This window comes from Crocodylus porosus, unplaced genomic scaffold (assembly GCF_001723895.1).
Source record: "Crocodylus porosus isolate Cpor-Errol unplaced genomic scaffold, CroPor_comp1, whole genome shotgun sequence".
Taxonomy (NCBI): Eukaryota; Metazoa; Chordata; order Crocodylia; family Crocodylidae; genus Crocodylus; species Crocodylus porosus.
In genome coordinates this window covers 113,285,167-113,307,406 of record NW_017728886.1, presented here as the reverse complement: position 1 = coordinate 113,307,406, position 22,240 = coordinate 113,285,167, and the positions used below count along the sequence as shown (strand labels likewise).

The 22,240-nt window shown below is 42.9% G+C and overlaps 1 protein-coding gene across 4 annotated transcripts in view; it reads left to right on the top strand.

The window, feature by feature from the left end:
* FHOD3 (formin homology 2 domain containing 3) overlaps nucleotides 1–22,240 on the top strand; it is a 640,284-nt gene that overhangs the window by 253,244 nt on the left and 364,800 nt on the right. The window lies entirely within an intron of this gene.

Below are 22,240 nucleotides of genomic sequence, written 5' to 3'. Positions count from 1 at the left end.
CGTGGTCTTCTTTTGACAAATAGGAAAAGTCTAGAGACTTAGGCTAGAGACAGACATTACACATAAACCAGTTTAAGTGATCAGAAACTGGTTTAAACCTGTAACAGAACAGATATTCAGTGCATATAAACCAGTTTGAAAATTGCTGAAACAGGTTTGAGGTAAACCTGGTTGAATGTAGTATATCCTACTTAACTGTTTTGGCCCAAAGTGGTTTATGCAATGTCTGTCCCAGACTCCTTGCTGGTTTAAGATAAGCCAGAGACCCCCAGCATTCCAGCATGTTCTGTGGGCTGGGCAGGGCTCTCTGGTCCCTCCCAGCCCAAGCAGGGACAGGGAGTGTAGCCATGAGGCAGGCAGACCCAGCTGTCAGTGGGGATAGAGGAGAGACTAACCCTCCTCTTTACCGCCCTCTGCCTCAGGCTATGGTGCCCCATTGCTGCAGCAGGAGGCAGGGGGGGAGGTGGCCCTGGCAGACCTAGCTTGGGTCACTGCCAGTGGGATACAGAAGGGAAATTAAACCTCTCCCTGCCCAGTGAAGCTGGGACTGGCTATGCCTCCCCTTCTCCACCCCCAGCCCAGCTTCCCTGCAGCCACGGGCAGCCCCTGGCCTGGGAAACAGCAAGCATGTGCCCACGTGTTTGCTCTCTTACAAACTGGTTCAGCCTAGCCAGGTTAAACTAACCTGCAAAGGTTGAATCAATTCAGGTTCTGGCTTTTTGAATATCTGTCCCTAGCCTTACATTTTGCACACTCACAAAATGTATCCGTAGAAAGAGGTAAGCACAGCACATTAATGCAATGTATGGGTAATTAACCATTTAAACATGGTTGAAAACTGGGGGCAATTTCCAAGCCAACGGCAGCTCTCAGGTCTCTGAAATTTAAGTCATTGGTACAGATTCACAGAAGTTTAGGGCTGGAAGGGACCTGCTGAGTCTAACCCACTGCTAATGCAACTGCCTTGGCCTCTTTTTACATGTGCTCATCTTAACCATTTCTGTAATTGACCCTGTGATCAATTCTTCTGCTTCTTATGCCATGGGAGATTTGTAAGTGCATCTGTCGGGCTTCGATCATTTGGTCCCAATCCACCTGGCTTTGGATATGTATGGCTGTTCTTCGATCCGTCCCTCTGGTCTTAGTGAATAGATGTTCCTCCCCGGGGTAGTCTCTTCCCCAGTCCCCCCTACCATGACTTTGGTGATTCTTTCAGTGGTGGGGTCCAACCACTGGGGCTTGTCTACATTCAGGACCTCTGGCAGAAGTCTCCTGCAGGGCTCCAACCTCCCCTGTACCTCACCCTGAGCCCAGCCACGGTGGGTTGTTGATATCTTTCTCGGCCTGACCCTCACTTGCAGGTATTCTAGTTTCTCCCGAGAATACGGATTAGGTTTCACACTATTACCCAAATCAGAGCCACGCTTTATTGGTCTGCCCGGTCATTTCAATCCTTTATATGGCAGAGATCTTTTTTCTAATGGGTTAGCACTAGGGTTCTATGTCACGAACCTCCCGACCCCTCCAAAGGTGGAAACCAAAACCATAAAAGAAAGAATATTCACAGTACCCGTGACCTTCTGACTGCACCCAAAATCAGTCAGCTTAGCCCGAGAGTTCCCTAACTAGACCTGACCTATGCCTGCCCACACCTGGGTGCCACCCTCTTCCTTTCCTTGTGGTGGGTAATCTGCGAGCTAATTAGACCCTTGACGTCCTCTCCAGCTCCGGCTATTTAATATTCCCCATTGGGCAGCTTTATGCCATGGGGCTTGTTTCCGTCAGCCCCTGTTGCTGCTTAACTTAAGCCCTCCGCCTCCCACTTAAGGCTGTCTCTGGAGCCTGGCCGAACTTGTATCGATCCCTCTTGACTTGGTGCCTCAGATCCCGTTACTCTCCTGTTTTCTCTGGGATCCCCCCTGGTTACCTCACTCGCCCTTCTGATGCCCTGGACTCTCTCCCAGGGGTCCTCCATCAGGATGCGGTGTGTGCGCTTCTTCTCTCCTTGGTCTGCCGCTGGCATCTTCTTCCTGAAGGACTCGGAGGCAGCCTTCTGCCCCGTGGGAGGCAATCCTGTCTCTTCTAGCTTTGGGAAGGGTTCCCAGGAGTACTTCCTCTGTCGACTCGCTTCCTGCTCTCCTCCTCTCCGTCTCGCTCGTGATCCCTTTTATCTCCCTGTACTGGCTCTTCCTCTCCCTCTCTCCAGCTGGCTGCAGTTTTAAAAAGACGCGGCTAACGAGCCGCACGGGTCCCGCCGCCATGGCTCCGGCTGCAGGTAAGGGAGTTTCCCTCACTCTCTCTTCTCCTTGTCTTTTCTGGGGTGTTCTGGCCCCCAAGGGTCCCCCTTGACCGCTCGGGGTCCATCCCTTGTGTCCTCCCTGTGACAGTAAGTATAGTTGTTCCAGTAATTTTATGGTGATCTATTTAATTTAGGGTCAGACACCACAAGATAAAATTGAGCAGCTTGATAATGTTTTCTAAAGACAGACTTTAAGTGAATTCTGGGTGCAAGTGAAGAGTAGTAGATTGTGAACTGTAAGCCTTTAGAGAAGACAGAAGGATTTTTTTTTTAATTATGTAAGGAACAGCTAAGTCTGCTGTATTATTTTTATAAACCACTAAGAAATAGCAACTGACTGTCATGTTGAAGTTTCAGTTTGAGATTTGGCTGGCTACTGTTTGGGATGGTGGGAGAATGACTGTTTTTATACAGTGAGTTCAAGTTAGTCTACTAAAGGCTTTGTAATGGTCATTTGAACTGAGCAAAATATTCTTCCCCTGAAGCTCTTATCCTAATAACAGTCTGCTAACATATCCTGGTTTCTAAAACATGGAAAGCACACAACTGAAGTGAGTGCTACAATAAAATGTATTATTTACCTTTTGGGGAGTCAAAATAGCCATTAGATACAGAGTGACCATATTACTTTAATTTTTTTTCTTATGCCTGTTTCTTATTTAGATATGGATTTGCTGTTGGAGTCTGCTTTCCCTGGCTCCTGTTTGCTGGTGGTGATGTGTATTAAGTTGTTAAAAATTCCTTTTTCCCTTTTCCCCTATCTCCTCCAAAACTGTGCATGGAATGGCACAGACGTGGTAATGGGTTTTGTCAGTCTGGTGAGCTCTTCAACCTGTAATCGCTTTTGTATTGCAAGCTGTATCTGGCATTGACTCCAGAATGCTTTTTAAATGTTTTTTTTCCCTCTATTCATGTGTGGGCAGTTGTTTTGATCTAATTCTGATCTCACAGCTTTTTAGATGCTCCCACATAAACCTTCAGATGATGTTCTAGGGTGGCTTATTTGATATACAACACAGTTGGCTTAAGAGGAGTTTTAAAGGAGTTATTCAAGGTCAAGCCAGTTTTCATAGTGCAAAATATTGTAGGTTCAAAATGTAAGCTTCTCAGAGAAATGCATTTTATAAAGCAATAAGCACCTTCAAGTTTATGCATTGCTTCACTTCCAATTTATCATTGTTATATCACCACTTATTGTTTCCCCATTGTCTTCCTGATTTAGTTAAAAGTGCTTGATTTCCACAATCCTAATTCTATGACAAATGACTGCTCTCTAAGAATAGCATTGCTACACAGAGAGCCCAAGCATTTCCAAAGTGTAGCCTAGGGCTCAGCCTGACATTCAGTTTTGACTTGTGGCCCTCAAAAATTATAGTTTCCAGCAAGAAATGCTTCATCTTGATCTAAGTCTCCAGCTAATCAGAAGAAAATTAGAGTGAACGGCATCATGGAACTCTGTGACCTCTGACCTGTCTTATTCAATTAATGTTGATTTATAATCTGTGCCAATTCATGTGTGGTAGGGTCTTAACTCCTAGGTAGTTGCTAATATGGCTCTTTTTTGGGTTAAGTTGGTTTTGTTCCTGAGTTATACTTCCCCAGATTCTTAAAGGATCTTAAAGGAGCTTTTGTTCCAAGAGGCATCTGAAGTAATGGGTAGCTAGTAATATGAAAGTCATCTGCTTAAATCACTGCAGAAGTTTAGACAAGTTTTATCATAAAATACATATTTGTATGGAAATCACTTATGGCAGCACAAAAAAGAAGCTTCTCAATTGCTCGTTGATAATTAATGAAGAGGTACTAAACTGGTGTAACATGTTTTTAATGCTACAAATAACTGAACAAAAGAAAGTTATTTCTGAACTGCATAACTATGTTTTAGTAGGCAAATTTGTATTTAGCTCAGTAAAAAAAAACCACCAAAAACAAAGGAAACAATTAGAATTAATCTTATTGTTTTCCTTTTTTTTCTGACTTGCAGGTTATCTTCAAAACTACTAGAGGCTCAGGAGCCATTGGTGAGCCAGGGGCAATAGATTGTCAGTTTTTCTCTGTTCTACTTTGCAGCACAAATAAAAACAAAACAGAAATCTGTTTGGTTTTTTTAAATGAGATTACTCAAGTTTTCATGCCTTTTATTAAAGTATTGTTTTCACTTGAATATTCAAATACCAGAAAATTACTATAGTTTAATAATAGCTAAAATTCAATTAGAAAATATACAGACATGATGTTCCTTTCATTCTTTTCTTCCTTTTGTAGTCTTCATAGAACATCTGTACTTTAACTCTACATGGATTTTTTTTCTTTATTAGCTGTATTGCTGAAGTCCAAGACCGTCAAATGAGGATTTTCACTAAGAAGCATAGAGCTCGTTAATACCTTGTCCCATATTTTTTCTGTAAACTTTTTGTTGACATTTACATTTGGCCAAGATCTGTCTTCCACAGTATAATTCCTAGTTACATTTGATCTTGAAGTATTAAAATCCTTTTATCACATTCTTCTCTGCTATGTTTGAGCACCTGAGTAATAATGCTGTTAGTAACATAACAGTATTGCTTTGTATACAGTATTGCACACCAACCTGCAAAATCAGAGGTGCAGAGGAGAACATGAGAACTGAAGAATGAGTGATGGATTCAGAAATCAAAATAAATCCAACATTTTGTTGACATTCGTGACACTTGTGTCTTCTTCAGTGCTACCCACGCTCTCTACGGCCCTAGCACTCAAGGCCTTAATCCTTTAAGATCAAAGGATGGAACAACACTCCTGAAAGACAGCGAATCCATCAATGCTCACTGGAAAGAACATCTCCAAGACCTTCTGAATTGTGACTCAACTGTCAATGAAAATAAGATCAACAACTTTCTGCAAAAAGCAATCGGAGAAGACCTTGATTTGCCTCCTACCCTGGCAGAGGTCGGGAGTGCCATCAGGAAAATGAAGAATAACAAGGCAGCTGGTGTTGACCAAATACCTGCAGAGATTTTCAAAGGAGGAGGAGAACAATTTACATGTCAGATTCATGTTCTCATCCTTAAAATCTGGAACAAGGAAGAAATCCCAGCCAACCTAAGGGATGCCTTGATTGTTACCATTTTCAAGAAGGGGGACAAAGCTGATTGCAGAAACTACTGAGGTATCCTTGTTGGCCACTACTGAGAAAGTCATCACCTGTATCCTTGCTAACTGCCTTCTCCCATTTGCGGAAGAATCTCAAAATGGCTTCAAACTGTCTCAAGGACCTGCAGACATAATCTTTACAGCACTTCAGATCCAGAAGTGTCAGGAGCAAAATCAACCTATTTGGCCTTCATCAACCTCTCTAAAGCCTTCAGTTCCGTAAACTGCGAAGCCCTATGGAAAATCCTGTCCAAAATTGGCTGCCCAAATATGTTCATCAGTGTTCTGAGACCTCCACAACAACAAGTCAGTAAGAGTTCTCAGCAACAGGAATCCAATAGAACCATTTGAGGTGAAACTGGAGTGAAGCAAGGTTGCATCATTGCTTCAATTTTGTTTTCCATCTTCATCTCCACCATAATACACCTCATCAAAAGAAAGGTCCCACCTGGAATTGAAATTGTGTATAGAATGAATCAAAGATTCTTCAACCTCAACAAACTCAAGTCCAAAACAAAAACCATAACAACATCCATAATGGAGCTCCAGTATGCGGATGACAATGCTGTTGTTGCTCAATCTGAAATGGATCTCCAAACCATTCTTAATGTATTCTTGGAAGTCTACAAGAGTATTGACCTAGCTCTAAACATCAGGAAAATTCAAGTCCTTTACCAACCTGCTCCAAATGTAGAAATGAACCCTGCCTCCGTTCAAATTAACAGGATTGCTGGAGAACATGGATTACTTTGCTTATCTTTGAAACTATCTTTCATCAAAGGCAGCCATCCATGAACAACCCCTGGTGGCTGGGGGGGCATGGTGGTGGCAGTAAGTGGGGGAGCTCCTGTAGATGCCACTGGCACTGTCAGCAGTGGGAGGGAAGCGCTGACCAGGCGGCCACCCACAAATACCACTGGCAGTGTTGGTGATGGTCAGCAGGGATTGCGGACCACCCGCAGACACCATTGGCGGTGGGGTGGTGAGCGGTGACTGCCCACAGGCTCTGCCCACAGTGTCAGTGGCGCCTTTGTGTAGGGGTGCATGTGCACCCCCTACGTGTTGCCCCTGCAGACATTGACATGGAAATACAACACCGCTTCAGTTGTGTGAGCGCAGCCTTTGGACATCCGAGTGAGCGAGAGTCTTCTTAAATCATGACATCCTTGCTGGAACAAAGCTCTTGGTTTATCGAGCCATTGTCATTCCATCTCTGCTGTATGGCTTGGAAACTTGGTTCACATACAGAAGACATCTCAAGAGCTTGGAAAAGTACCACCAACGGTGGCTTCACAAGAGCCTTCTGATTAGCTGGGAGGATCAACACACAAACGTCAGAATCTTGGCCAAAGCAAATTCCAGTAGCGTTGAGGCCATTGTCATCCAAAACCAACTTCATTGGACAGGTCATGTTGTTCACATGCCTGACTCCTGCCTTCCAAATAGTATCTTTTTCTCACAGCTGAAAGGTCAGCGAAGTAGCAGAGGGCAAAGAAAGTGCTTCAAAGACACCTTGAAGGCAAACAGGAAGAGGTGTAACATTGGGGAAATCCTTTCTCAGGACTGACCAAAATGGAAGAAGGCTCTTTGGGAGGGACCTCAACACTTTGAAACAGCTTGCTGATAGGCAGAAGAGGGAAAGAGGACCATTCAAAAAGAACATCCGGACATCCAACGTAACAACACAGTGCCCATCCCTCCTGGAAACACCTGTCCTCACTGCAACAAGACATGTGGATTTAGAATTGGGCTATGGAGCCATCTGCAGACTCACTATTGAGATTCTTGGAAGACAATCTTACTCATTTGTGAGTGATCGTCCATCATCACTATTGCTTTATGGAAACTAAGCTGAGGCAACAGGTCAGCCTTATAGGTGTTACTTTAAGTTTCTCTCTGCTCTAATATAGACTAGATTGCTTGTAAGTCCATCAAATAGACTGGAGCCCAAAGTCATTGGTGCCATTCCCATTACCAAAGGAAGTGCTTATTAGGCAGAGGAAAGGTTAAGCACCTGGGGGAAGGGTGTAGTCAGGATAAAGGGTCTGTGACTTCCAGGATTCTTGATTGCTTTTAATTTTTCTAAAGTCCCTTGACCATCAAAGGATAGCTTATACTTAAGATTGTTATCTTGGATTTTTGGAGTTGTTTCAGGCACAACTCTTTGTGTCTTAAATGCTTTATTTTTCTTTTTTCTTTTTTGTTTTCAATGTGTGCAGTAACTAAACAAAATCTAAATCTTCTAGGCCAATCTGTATTTTCTTGTCTTCCGGGGACACTGACTATTCTGCTATTACCGGTACTCTTGTGCAGTACATCATTGGACTGGCATCTAACACATTAATCCTTGCCCTATTATATGTTCATGGTGATTTATTACTTATTTTCTAAGTTTCAGCTTAAATGGATTATGATTGTTGCCTGCAGGATGTAGGAGAAAAGACTCCTTTTTAAGATTCTCTGAAGTGGTAGAAAGTGAATATAGGTACTTGAAAGGACACCAACCAAATCCTCCAAAATGTTCAAGAATAGCAAGTATACAAAGTCAGGGAATGGTATATATGTACTTTTACAGAAAAGGAGCTGGGGGTGATAGTGGACAATAAGCTGAATATGAGTCAACAGTGTGCCCTTGTTGCCAAAAATGCTAATAGTATATACTGGACTGAATTAGTAGGAGTGTTGCCGGTAGGTCGAGGGAAGTGATTCATCCCTCCTATTTGGCACTGGTGAAGCCATATGTAGAGTACTGTGTCCAGTTTTGAACCCCCCACTAAAGAAAGGATGTGGACAATTTGGAGAGAGTCCAGCAGAGGAAAACAAAAATGGTTAGGGGGCCGGGGCACATGACTTCTGAACAGAGGCTGAGGGAATTGGGTTTATTTAGTCTGCAAAAGGGAAGACTGAAGGGATTTAATAGCAGGCCGTAACTACCTGAAGGGGGGTTCCAAAGAGGACGGAGCTAGACCAGGCTTGTCCAACATATGGCCTGTGGGCCACCATGCAGCCTGCCGAGCCATTTTCTGTGGCCCACAGTGCTGCGACAGGAACCCCTTGTCCCTCCCCCAGCCCCTCAGCAGCTTTCTAATGACTGCTGAAGGGCTGAGGAAGGGACAAGGTTCCCACATGCACCACATCAGCTTGATGTTGCTGACGCAGTGCGTCTCCTCCCCTCCCCTTCATTTCACCGTGTCCCTTCCTCGACCAACCTTTCCCTTCCCCATTTGCATGCCAGCTCCTCCCCTCTCTCACATTGCAGGTTTCCGTTCCTAGTCCCTCCCCTCCCTTCTTCATTTGCATGCCGGCCCTGCCCTGTGCCAGTCCCCAGCAGCCACATGGGCTGAAATAGGTCACAGTGCAGCGGGCAGGCGGGCGCGCGCAGGGGGTATGGATGCCAGCGTGGAGGGATGCTGCAGCCAGGCCCATGGGAGATGCTGCTGCTGCTGCGGCTGTTGGGGCAGGAAGCCGGTGCCGCTCCCGCTTCCCCACATCTCCCCGCACCTGCAGACATCACACTGAGGGTGGTGAGTAATGGGCCCCGAGGAGGAAGGGACCCGTGCTGCTTGGTCTCAGGCTGTCCTGGGGGAGAATGGAGCAGGGGGGTGTCCCTGCACATCCCACACCCCCCTGTAGAGTTCCCACATGTCCCCCTGGCTGCTGAGCCCAGGTGTGCAGGTATGGGAACATCCTTGAGGCTGCTCAGGTGGCAGGGAGGACACAGTGGGGTCAGGCGGCACCCCTTGACCCCTGCGCCCCCAGGCTGCGGCTGGACTGAACAGGCTGCACGAGCACCTGCTCCTGGGTGATAAAAAGTTCATGATCTGGCCCCACATTCAAAAAGGTTGGACACCCCTGAACTACACTGTTGTCAGTGGTGACAGATGACAGAACAGTGGTCTCAAGAAGCAGCAATGGGAGCTTAGGTCAGATATTAGGAAAAATGTTCTTATTAGGAGGGTGGTGAAGCACTGGAATTAGGTTACCCAGAGAGGGGATGGAACTTCCATCCTTGGAGGTTTTAAAGACCCAGCTCAACAAAGTGCTGGCTGGAATGATCAAGTTGGAGATGGTCCTGCTTTAATCAGGGGGTTGGACTAGATGTCTTCCTGATGTCCCTTCCAACCCTATTTTTCTATGAGTCTATGATTTTATGTAGATTTGTGTATCTTCTGTGCTATCTGAAATAAAGAGCAGTTACCTTAGAAGGTATTATTCCTTCAATTGTTGCATGCCCCTGAAGGGATGAATTAGATAGAAACCTAAGGGCATTTTTACACGTGCTCTGGGAGATGCACAGGGGTGCTTTAATTAGTGAGCGCTTTTAATTAAAAGTCCTGAGTGTCATGTGCATCTGCATCCCCCACTCTGAAAACTGGTGGCCGGGTGCTTTGAACTATAGCTCATCAGACTAACTTTAATTTAATGCACCTGGCCCCCATTTTTTGGCATGGGGGCACTAATACACGTGATGCCAGAGTTTGCTGATGCATGTTCATTTCCAGTTAATAGAGTCTGCTCTGATGCGCTGGATTCCCAGCACATCAGAGCTGGCCCCCTGCACCTGTATAGGAGCCTGAAGTGCCTGTAGGAATGGAACATGGAAACAGCGCACTTAAGATACTGGGTTTGAGGTTCAGGCTAACTGGACCACGGGGTCCTAGTTCCAGAAGCAACAAAGAACAGAGAGTCTTTAACCAGAAAACATCCAGAGCGAGTGAAACCAGAAGCCATTCTAGAGCCTTCCCAAGCCAAGGGAATTGCAGAAAGTGCACAGAGCCGGTATGTGGGAACAAACATATTGATCCGCTGAGCAGAGAAATAATAAGCTCCTTCAGTGCCCTGGGCAGAGGTGGCAGGTGGTTGTGGAAGAACAGGGATATTATGCCAACCATGAGAAAGTGAGAGGCAGAGTCTTACCTGCCACAGTCTTACCAGGCTCTCTGTACTCTGATGGTAGCTGCTACCTCTGCTGCCTGCAAACAGGGTCTCTTGACACTGGCTGCAGCAGCAGCCCTGCAGTATCAGCTTCTAAGAGGCCACCGGTCTGGTATTCCTTCTAAACTGGCACTGTGACTGGTGCCCTGCTGCTCATAAACTGCTGATGAGCAGGGATCCTGGTTTTCTCTGATAAAACAAACAAACAATCCAATTTTCAGATTAAAAAGTAACCCAAATCCACATTTATATAAAGTGGCGTTTCATTTTAATCATGGAAAAATGTGGATTTGGGGTTACTTTTTTTAATCCAAAAATTGGGAATTTTTTTATTAGAGAAAACCAGGATCCCTGCTGATCAGTGCCTTGCAGGGAGAACTTGACTAAAGCCATGGCAATAACTTTCTCTTCTCTGTCGTGTTTTGCTGCTGCATGAACTAGAATGCTAGTTCTATATTTTTGTCAATAGGTTGGGCTTACAATTTGTACATCTATTTTAACAGAAGGAAAATTTTGTCTAGGAAAAGGATGTATCTGTATTTTTTATATAACAACTGAGCTAGAGGTGTTTACACTGAACTACTGAAGTTAGCTTAAAATCATGTAGCAGGAAAAAAAAGCCTTAATTAGTTAAAATTATGAAGGTGAATCATCTAGTGCTCTTGAGTGCTAGATGTGGTACACAGGGTCTTGAAGAAAGCAGAGCAAATTTTTGCTTTTTGATATTTTTTGTATGTCTGAAACATTTCACATAGCTCTTCAATTTCATCAGAAACGATTCAATACAAGTAAAACTTTTAAATCTATGTAAATGATTAAGGATTCATGATTTAAAATGAGACTCAGGCATCTGTCACTGTTTTGATAATCAGGCTCAAGTTACTTAAGTGCTTTTGGTAGTATTGGAGTGATGCTGTAGCTGTGATGCTCCAGGAAATATGGGAGAGGCAAGGATTTATGTGAATGATATCTTGTACTGGACCCACTGTGTGGTTGGGATAGATTTGGACAAGTTTTCAAATGCAAAGCTTCCTTTAAGCATTCTTGAAAATTTTAAACAAAGTCTACACTAGCATTATAATATCATATAATATCATTACAGTATTGGCATCTGGAAGTTCCTGGCATTTGCAAATCAACTGTCAAAGTTTGGTCTTTGATAAGTATAGGAACAAGCGTCAGTTTTCCAGAAGTTTCATCTGTAGTATAAGAGAGGTTATCTTACAGTGTAGATAACGTACAGATCTAATGCTGTTCGGTTTTTTGCTGAAATATTAGGTCACTGAAGTATTCAAGTGGAGCCACACTTGACCTGAGTTGTAGGGAATATGCGCTCAAGGCCTAGGACAAAGTGGGAAGAAAAAATGACAAACTTTAATTCTGAAGCTTCCCATTCTCCTTAAGTTGTTGATTGTTGTCTCATTCTTTTTTTCCATTTTGCTGACACTGAAAAATCAATTTTGTTAGTTTCATTAGGGAAGGGAGGGGGATTTTTTTCCCTCCAGAACATAGAAAATCCCTTAAAGGAGATGGAAGAACCTAAGAAAATATATTGCAGCACACATTCACATGTTGTATTGACACCGTCTCTTTTATTTTGGCACCTTAGAATGCAGGAGTATGTTTAAAATGCATTCCAGCATGCATTTTTATTTTGTGGATTTTATTGATAGATTTTTTTGTTTTATTACATTTCGGTGATGGTCACAGGGCAGAATCCTTAGAAGAGCTAACGTATCACAACGCACGTATTTTTCCAGACTCGCTTTCGTGGAATGTGTTCATGCTGCTTTGTTCTGTGAGCTGTGGAGAGGACAAAAATAGTGTGTAATTGAGAGCTTGAAGGAGCAGGTCAGAGCTAGAGAGGTCATTGGTTGCTCTCATTAATGTTTTGTGGTTGGGCAGTTTCCAGTAGCACAGGCAGCTTGTTATCAATGAGTCCATTTCCTGCACTTATATGGCATCCTGCAAGTGTCTATGTACTCATTTTGGAACTTATTAAAGATACTGTGACTTAAGAGAAGGCCACTGTAGACAAGTAGACCTGAGAACCGAATGGAAACAGCTCTCTGAGTCTAGCTGTGATGAGAGCAATTTCCATTCTTAGCAGCGGTATGGAGCTGCCTGAATATTGAGAAATGCCAGATTACATACTATCACTGTTTTTGATGCATTGTTGTTGTATTGATTCTTTTTGAGACTGTAGTTAACACTGGGTCAGATGATATTGACCTGGTCACCTGTAGCATTCCAAAGGGTATCTGTAAATGAAGCACAGCCTAGTTACTTGTATGAAGAAGTCTGTTTTATGTTTTAAAATAGTTTCTTATGAAACAGATAAAGCACGTGAGCTAGCTGTTGTTCTTCATGTAATGCTAATTTCAGTTACTGTATATATAACCAGTACAAAAAATAGCTGAGCTGTATCACTGGGCAGCCAGAAAAAGGCACATGATAGCCACAAAAATGTGTAAGTAGAAACCCATGTTTGAGCTTGATCAGTGTTAGCAGAAGTTCAGACATGGAAACCACACCCACAATCACTCAGATCAGCAGAAATGAAAGGGCAAAATACAGTATACATCTTGCTGCTCTAGTCAAGTTCAGGATCAACTGTAGTTCTCTGGTGTCACTCAGCTCTTCGGAGAGGCAAAACAGCCCTGTGACTGCATAATTCCTATGGTACAGTTAATTCCACATTAATGTTAACATGAAAAAACCCCCCAAAATTATTGAGGAAAAACTGACTTTCACACTGGAAAAGTCACTTTGAAATATTATGTTATTAACCTGAAATAGGGGTCAGCAATTTATGGGCCACAGGCTGGCTCCAGGATGATGCAGGACAGCAGGGCACTTAGTGGCAGGGGGACTCTGCTGTATACAGTAGTGGGAGGAAGTAGCAGCAATCAGTGACAGCAGCAGTCAGTTCACAAGTGGTGACTTGTCTTTGGGCCAGCCTGCATTAATGCAGCCCACCATTGCTAAAAGGTTGCCAATCCCTACTCTGAAACATGTGGAATTTGCAGATTCAGATTTTTCCAAATGTAATTTACAGATGTGCCTGTGTACTTGTGCCATTTGTATTACTGGAGAACAATAAAGGTGTTCAACATGCTTAAATGGTTAAATTTAGAAAGCATTTTTTATTCTAAGCAGCAAAACCAAAGACATCTGTAGTCATACAGTTTTCCATTGGATCAAAAAGGAAAATAACAGTAAAAATCTGATACATAAATATTTGTTAGTTTCAAAGCCTGTGAAATTTTAACCCTGATTTCAATTGCCTGTCAAAAGCAGACTTGGAGCCAAATCTACATGGAGTGATTTGAAAGTTTAGAGTTAGAGTTTTGACAAACAGTTGCAAGTAAACCCTGATTAACCAACTGTGTCTTGGAACACTTAATCTGTTCTAAATACAGGAAATTCTCCCTCTATAGATTTCCGATTCACAAGACATACCAGAATTATAGAAACCAGAATTTATGTAAATAAAGTTAGGATAATGAAGTTGGGATTGACCTGCAGTTATGTAAGATTTCAAGTAAACCACTGGAGTATACAACAGGTTTCTATTTAGTTAAAGGGCTTCCTTGTAAATAAGTTACTTGTAATAGTTTATGGAATTAAATCCAACTGCTTAAATCATTAATCCTTATAATGATGATAAGTCATGGTAATTAAATGGCTCCAAAACTGGGTATTTTATTACTATGTATGACTACCATTAGCATAGGCTGACTATTGAAACAGTTTTTCAACTAATAATGTTTATATACAGTTATTAAAAGGAAAACAAAATGATACTTGGGGAATTTTTGCCTTAGATGTTGAAATCCTCTCTTTGTGCTGCAACCAGTGAAATAACATCCTTGTTTCCTAGAGAAATGTGGTAGTTGCACAATGGGAATAATGGTTACATATAAATCTCTGGATTCAATAGTCATATGTTTTTTTTTTCTCCTTCCAAACTACAATTGCAGTGGTAGGGATTTGATCTTGTACTCTAATGCCCTGAGGAAACCTTTAAGAAACTGGCATCCTAAATGCACTGCATTTTAAACTGCTGTATTCGATTTGGTGCCTAATTATGGATGAATTCAGCATTTTACCGAAGGTGTTAACACAGCAGTCTTTACTAGTACTGTATTTTGCTGGATTTATAAGATGATCTCTTTGACTCTATTTCATGCTCTGTATCTGTGCGATGATATTTTTGGTTTGTTGGCTGCTGTGTTTTGTAGTTTTATATCAAAGTGGTAAAAGTCAAATTCCTGCAGGGAGTTCTACAATGGAGTATTATTGGTTTCATATCCTAAATATGCTGCTCCAGAACCCTTCAGTGTCACTGGCCACTACAGCAGTAGCAATGTTAGTGTATAGATAGTGGATATCTGACTTTGTATATATCAGAAACAGCATCTCTCATCCTGTTTCGAATCAGAGTGTCTGCAGTGACAGGATTTTTCTAAGTAAGAACCTGCAGACCTTTCGATGCTGTTAGAATGCACAGTGTAAGGAAAAGTTAGAAGCTATATCAAGAAGCTACCTGGCACCATAAGAACAGAGAATCTGCGATTACTGTAATTATATGGTACATTTGAAGTCTTGTTAGGATATTGTAAGGTGTCTGATTCAGGGAGGTCACAAGGACTGTTTCTATATTAAGCAGAGGTATAACTTACTGTATTTCCATAGCTGTTTTGTGATCTAAGGAAGAGTGAAATAAATATGCTGAACAGCCAAGCCAAGCATTTCTTTCAGATTCATAGATCCATATCTAGAGAGGTGAAATTAGATATGTAGGCGTAAATAGTGCCCCCTTAAACTAATAGGAACTTTGCTATGTTCTGATACCTTGTACTTTAGCTGTTCCTTTATGCTTGATTTAAAAGACCAGAAGAATTAAGAAATTTATTCTGTAATTAATATTGCTTTGAGCTATTGAGCTTCTGATTTTGAGATGACAGCATAAACAATAATGGCTGTTGACAGATGTGACCCTCCTCTCCACCAAAAGATGCTTTACTTCAAGCTTGGCGAGCTCCTGCACCAAGCAGAGTGCATATCCAGAATAGGTATTACATTAGTTGGACTGGCCTCACCCATAGATTGGGCACTTCAGCAGTGTTTTTTGGTGCTTTTATCCAATAGGTGATTGAATCAGTTTTAGATACAACCACTGAAAAGCCCTGTTGAAGCTCCCAATCTATACAGATGCTGCAGAGCTAGGTTGAATTAACATGCTGTGTCTTCCGGTAAAATATTTGGGAGGGAGCGGGGTTGTTTTTTCTCTTGTCTGTCAGTGTCCAATGTTCCTTTCCCTTGAAGCCCTTATGAAAAGCTGTCATCCTAATAGCACAATTCATGCAGTCAATACATTTGAACACACTGGGCTGCGGAGGTGAAGGGGAACAAATGCTAGTCATTTATCACCAAGAGAATCAACATGTACTAATATTGTGTCCATTAATATGTTTTAAAGGTTAGGAATGAAGAACGTTCAATTACCACTCATTTGCTCTGTCCACACACCTCTCCTTTTCTTGTGACTGTGGGCATTCATTTTAGTACATTGGTTGGCTGCAATCATTTCCAGGTCAGGGTTAACAATAGAATGTAAAATTCTTTCCCCTCATATATTCTAAACAATAACTGGGGGGGGGGAGGAATCCATCGTATGCCTCTAACGACATAGCTTGATGGGTAAGACTGAGCCAGTTTAAAAGCTGTAGACTCTTTTTGGCTGCGGGTATAATAAAGTGTCAGCTCTCAGTAATATTTTCGTCCCAGGACTCCATCCTACTAGAACTCTGTTGGAGGAAAGAGGGAATCAGTGCTTTCCAATGGGACAATTGATAGCCAGTTACTCTATCAACATGAAGCTTAATATTAAATAAGATGTACTTTTCCATTTCTGGACCCTCTCCAAGTTGAGTATCTTGTTGTTGTAGTAATTCAGCTGCTTCATGTTATGCAGATGATTTGCATAGACTACCTATAGCTAGGATGAGGGTCTAGATGCAGTAGATCTGTGCAGGTACTTACGAAGAACAGTCACTGTCTCATGCAGGCATACCCGTGACATTAAATTAAATTAGCTGAGTTGTTAAAAGAGAGCTGCAACGGTGGCTGGAGGAGCCATGCATGTATTTGGGTGAGTAGCCCACATTGAGCTCTTTGTTGCAAGCAGCACCTCAGTTAGTTAGTTTAAAGCTACCTGCAGATGGCAATATAAGCTGCTGTATAGGCATACCCTATGTTGTATTAGAGTGTTTTTCATATTTTTATTTCTTCTTTATATTATAGTATATACCAATATGTTAATATGTACTGGAAACTGTTGTCCACAGATCTGTCAACAGAGCATTGGGATCAGCATCTGTCATTTAGCCTGCAGTAGTCTTAGACCTCAACCTTGAACCTGTGGCCTTAGCTTTACCAGCACAGCTGCTCATCCCAGCCTCCCTCCCTTCAGCTGTTCGCCCAGGCTAGTCAAAGTTGTCCTGAAGCCTCCAGCAGGGCCTAGCCTCCGCTCACTCATTAGCACTGGAGTGGTTGGCCAGGGTTGGCTCACCCTCTTTCCCTTTATATACACCCTAGACCCAGAAGAGGAAGTATTTGGACAACAGGGCTCATTCTGATCCCAGCCTGCCTTGCTTTTCCTGCTGGCTTCTGTTGCACATCTGCTTTCAGCTTGATCACCTGGCTTGCTCCCTGACAACGTGGTCTGTCATGCTCTGGCTTCCTGACTTGGGTTGTTCCTAGATCTCCTGGCTTCCTGATTGGACCTGTACCTGGATTTCTCTCATTGCTCTTGACCCAGGTTGGCACCTTGTTCCCCGAGAGACTCCCCCCTGACCTAGCCTGACTAGTAGGCTGAAACCAGGGACTGGGATACTCTTTTGGAATAGGCCCATTATTATCAAGAGTAGTATGGTCTACAGCAAATATCCTTACCCCTGTTGTTGATGGTCGGATACCTACATGCTGCACGCTATAGAGGAACCTGGATAACAGAACTGAGATTAAGATGTTCTGAGAAGGATGGGGCCCCAAATCCCTTGAATAATTGAAACAGTCAGCTGAAGTTTTCACTCACGGCCTGAACGTATAACCTAATATTTCTAATATTAAGCCTACCAACTACATGTGATGTTAATATACATTTTTCAGTGTAAAAGAGAAATTTAAAAAAAAATCCTCTTGGAATTTAATGGAATAAGTGTTTTATAAAAAATGACTTTCCAGGAAACTGAGAAACACTGATTAACTACTTCAAGTTGGGGAAAATACCCATCAGAGAGTAAGTCCCATGCGCTCCAGAAACGGCACAGAAACCTGATATGCTGTTTCAAGAGTATTTCCCAGCATGATCTTACTCTAAGAAGCTGACAGTGCGGGAAACTTGTCATTGGACAGCATAGTGCCGAAGAAGTAGTGAGCGGTGGTGGTCTTTGAATGAGCTGGCTTTTCAATCACATGCAGTATTTTAGACTGATGTGTGCCAGACCTGCCACTCGTACATAAATCCCATGGATTTAAATGAGAGTTCTACATCTGGAACAGTTGTGGAATCACTACTCCAATGCAATAATACAGGAACTACCACTTCAGTCTGGTGCAGAAACCAAAATAATTTTCCACATCAGAAATGGTGTTTAAGAAGTCCATGTTCTTAGTTAATCTCACTGGGAGTTAAATGCCTCAGTGTTCTGAAAATCCTACTAGATATCTGTCTACATATTTGGGCATCTGAATGCCTTTGAACATCTGTCCATAACTATCTGATAGGAAAACCGGATAGCAAAAAGCTCTGCTTGAATCTGAAAGCCCACCTTCTATGACTAGGAAAGGTAATGAAAAGACCTAGGATAATCATCTTCCCTTTGGTGTTTTAATTCCTTGTAACTCTGATATGCTTCATATTGTAAATGCTGTGCTCCTTTGTCTTTTGAAAAAATTCTGTTCCAAGTTTTAGGAAGTACAGTTTTGAGGATTGGGGAAACATGACGGTGTGTGGCTGTGGGCGGGTGGATAGGTCTGCTAAAGCACTTAACATATTTTCTTAGCTTCTGTGGAAGTGAGGTGGTTATTCATTCCTGATTGAGCCTATAATATGAAAAAGGAGTTAACTTGAAGAATAATGATTCTTTTAATGTATGCATTGTTTACAGCTTTTATGTAGGAATTAGCAGGTGAAATTCAAAGGCACGTGTTACATGGGAGATCAGACTGGAGGATCACAGTGGTCCATTCCCTCAGATTCCCTTTATTTATTGCTGGTTGTTGGGATGATACCCATAATGTGGTAGTTCTCTGTCCATTAAAATGTGCAAACAGTCCAGTCTCAGAAATGCTCATAGTCTAAGGTGGCAGGCTGTGGAAGAAGGGTAGAGGAAAGGTATTAAACTATTCAGTCAAAGTTTATTATTCAAAATGCAATTTTGAGCATAACCCTGGATGATATTAGTGGTGCAGGAGGAGTACAATGAAGTTGTATTCTTAAACTAGAAATATGAAAAGTCTCTTGAAGAATTTCTATCAAAATGGACTCAAGATGAAAAGTATGTGTCAGGACTGGTTCAGGTTTGGACTGTTTATGAATAAAAACCAGCCACATAGTTCATATTCCCATTTTCCATTGTTTGGGAGTGTTTAGATCTCTGTGGTTGTGGACATCCTATAGTTTCCATATATATGTCGTCAGAGAAGGGCTTGTTTCATCAAGTTACTATTTGTAATTTGCCATATTGAAGTTACATGGAAATCTTACTTTTTCAAAAATAAACTGAAATTCCAGGATCCAGAACACAGATTGTGGAAATACCTTGCCTTTTTTCCTCTTGTGCTTTAAACGTGCATTGATACCTGCTGAGTAATGAAGTAGCGGGTGGCTCAGTTTTGAATACTCTCTGCATGGGTGTCAAGAAAACTGCCATCCCTGAAGCTTTCTTACTGAAGTGAATTTGTAATATGCTTTAATTGGGCTTGATTCAGTGAAATAACTGTGTAGCTCATTTTATATATGTAAGGAGCCCTACTGGGCTTAGATTAGAGTGCTCACATGCTTAAAACTAAATGGGTCTTTTATAATTTGTTAAATCTGGACCCACGTGCTTTGCCCAAAGTCGCATAGATAAGCTGGGTAAGACCAGGAGTTAAATTCAGTTGTCTGAGTATTAAGCTAATTAAATCTCCACATCATGAAAATCTTGACTTTTTCCTGAAATGAGGATTTGAAAAGAGAACCTGACAGCCTCTTGCTCAAGAGTGAACCTTTTAGCTGGAGGGAGGACAGGGTGTGAGGAAAACTATAGCAGAGATAGCTCCAAAACTTTGCCTCTTGAAATTTAAAAGAATTAAACAGAGCCTGCAGAAGTGATTAGCAGGCACCTGGGAAAATATCTCGCTTGCCACAGCCAAGTAAGCTGCTGTTGCTGCTGCTGCTGTTGTTATTATAGGCCTTTAATAAAACTGAAGTTTACCCATACCAATATATTTAGAAGTGTTCCCTGCTGGATTCACAGCCTTATCTGTGGCATTTTTTTTTTTTTTTTGTCTGAGAAAGCATGAATAGATGGGCAATAGGAAATCTTCAGTTTCTAAGTTTTCAGGTTTTTTATTTCCCCTCTGATGTCACTTAGAACCCACATCAAGTCTAGATTGACAGACATACAAAAAGCCTGAGCATGTAATGATTCAATCTTCACAGGTTATTCTAACCTGGTTAGACTAAATCAGTTTGTAACTGAACAGGCATCCAAGACGTGCAGGCCCATGCCTACAGTGGTTTAGGCTAAGAAGCTGGGGCCGCTAGAGCAGCATTTCCTTCCATTCTACAGCACTGAGCTGGGGGGAGGGGCATGGCCAGGCCCCCGCAGGACACTGATTAGCCCAGCAGAGAATTAATAGCAGCATTTATCAGCCCTAACTTGGTGTTGATCATCCCATTAAGAAAACAGTAGAGGGATATTACCAGCTACCTGTTGATTCTGCCTTTGTCCCATCTGCCACAGCATGGACTGCAGCCAGCATGTGGTCTACTAAATAATATACAGACACCTCTCAGCAAGGCAGAGGGGAGATGGGAATTCCTGCTTAGCAGGGAATGATGAGGAAGGTGGGGAAAGCAGCCTGCAGTCTCTGCTGAGCTCTAGCAAGGGAAAAGAGTAGAGGGGCCATCTCTGTTGTGGCACAGAGAGCCCCACACAGCCCAGAGAGCATGCTGGGATGCTGGGGATGTCTGGTTTAACTTAAACCAGCAAGGGGTCTGGGACAAAGTGTAATGTTTGTCCCTAGCCCAAGAGACATCTGGTTAAATTTAGCAGCAGGAATAAAGTATTTGCTACCTTCTGTGTTACAGGCAAACAGCTGTGGTTAGTGATCCCGATAATTTTTCTTATATAAAGCTAATGTGGGGAGCAAATCTTTATCTTTAAAACTATAAGATTGCCTCTCAGGCTGGTTTAATGGCTCTCCATTTCACTAGTGAACAGTGGAACTCCACATATTTATGTCAGTGTTCTGAATCTTAAATATAACAAGATGAGGCTGAAATGAAGTAGAACTTTTTGGATCTTAAATACAGCCTGGAGAAGTAGATAAGTTATTTCTAAGAGCGTCTGCTGGAGGGGGAAACCATTATTGTCTATTTTTCTTTGCAAATATCTCACTTTCATCAGTGGAAAACAAGACACTATTCTTCATCTAAACATCACATAGGCCATGTCCACACATGCAAGCATGTGCACTCGCAGCAGCTCAAATAGAAGGAGTGCAAATTTGAGGCAGGGTTTTTTTGCCTCAGCATGTGCTCAGACATGCACTTTGTTGTGGAGCAAATTGTGCCACTTGGGGCACAATAACCCTGCCTGGCTCCTCCCATATCTTCAGCCAGGGGGAGCTAGAGCCCATGGCCAGCACCTGTGCTGTCCCCAGCAGTATAAAATCTGCCCTGTCCTGGCCCCAGCAATATAAAAAGCCATCCTGGCAAGTAGCTCAGGCCTACTAGGTCTCAGGAGCTTCTGGGGCCCAGCCAATTGGTACCTGGGGATGCTACCCTTTGTGCCAGCTGGACTGCGGAAGCAGCACTGAGAGTTCCCTGCACCCTGTACCCACTGCAGCAGTCTGGCAGTGGGGGCTGCTGCCTGGCTGTGACCAGCCAGACTCGGATGTGGACTGCTGAGCCAATAGAGGCATCTGCCTCTTTGGGCTAGCTGCTAGTGGGCTGTGGTTTCAGGGCTGGCCTTTGTGTGGCACTACTGCCATGTGTGCCCCTGCCCAGCCATCTGTGCAGCTATCACCTGAAAGATGTTCCAGGTGTGGTGGCCTGCTTTGAACTGGCCCCATTTGTCCAGCAGGTCAGCCACAGCCAGATGGGTCCAAGGTGCCAGCTCTGAGCAGGCAGAGTCCTGCCACTGACCTCCCTAGTTGGAATGCTGGTGTTCCCTATTGGAAAACTGAAAAATCCCTGATTAAAAAAAATCCCAAAGTCACTCTCTAAAATACCACCAAATCCATATTCCTCCACAAGTGAAGCAAAAGACCACTATAAAGAGAGAGAGAGAGTGAGACAGAGATGAGTTGGACAGTGTTTTATTGCTATATCTTACAGTGTTAAAGCAAGTCTCTTATCATAATAATAAAGTGAATTCTAGACACAGGTTTCATGAATTCATGAATACATATTTTTCTGCCCTTCCACAGGGGATGGCCCCCACACAAGGGCTATCACCCCCCAACAGGTGGTTCAGCCTGCACACAAGTGCTATGCCCACTGAACAGGGGGGTTGCCCCCACACAGTGTTTGCCCTCCCCCAAAAGGGGGTTCAGATCCCCAACAGGGGGTTTTGTCTCCCACACAAGGGATAC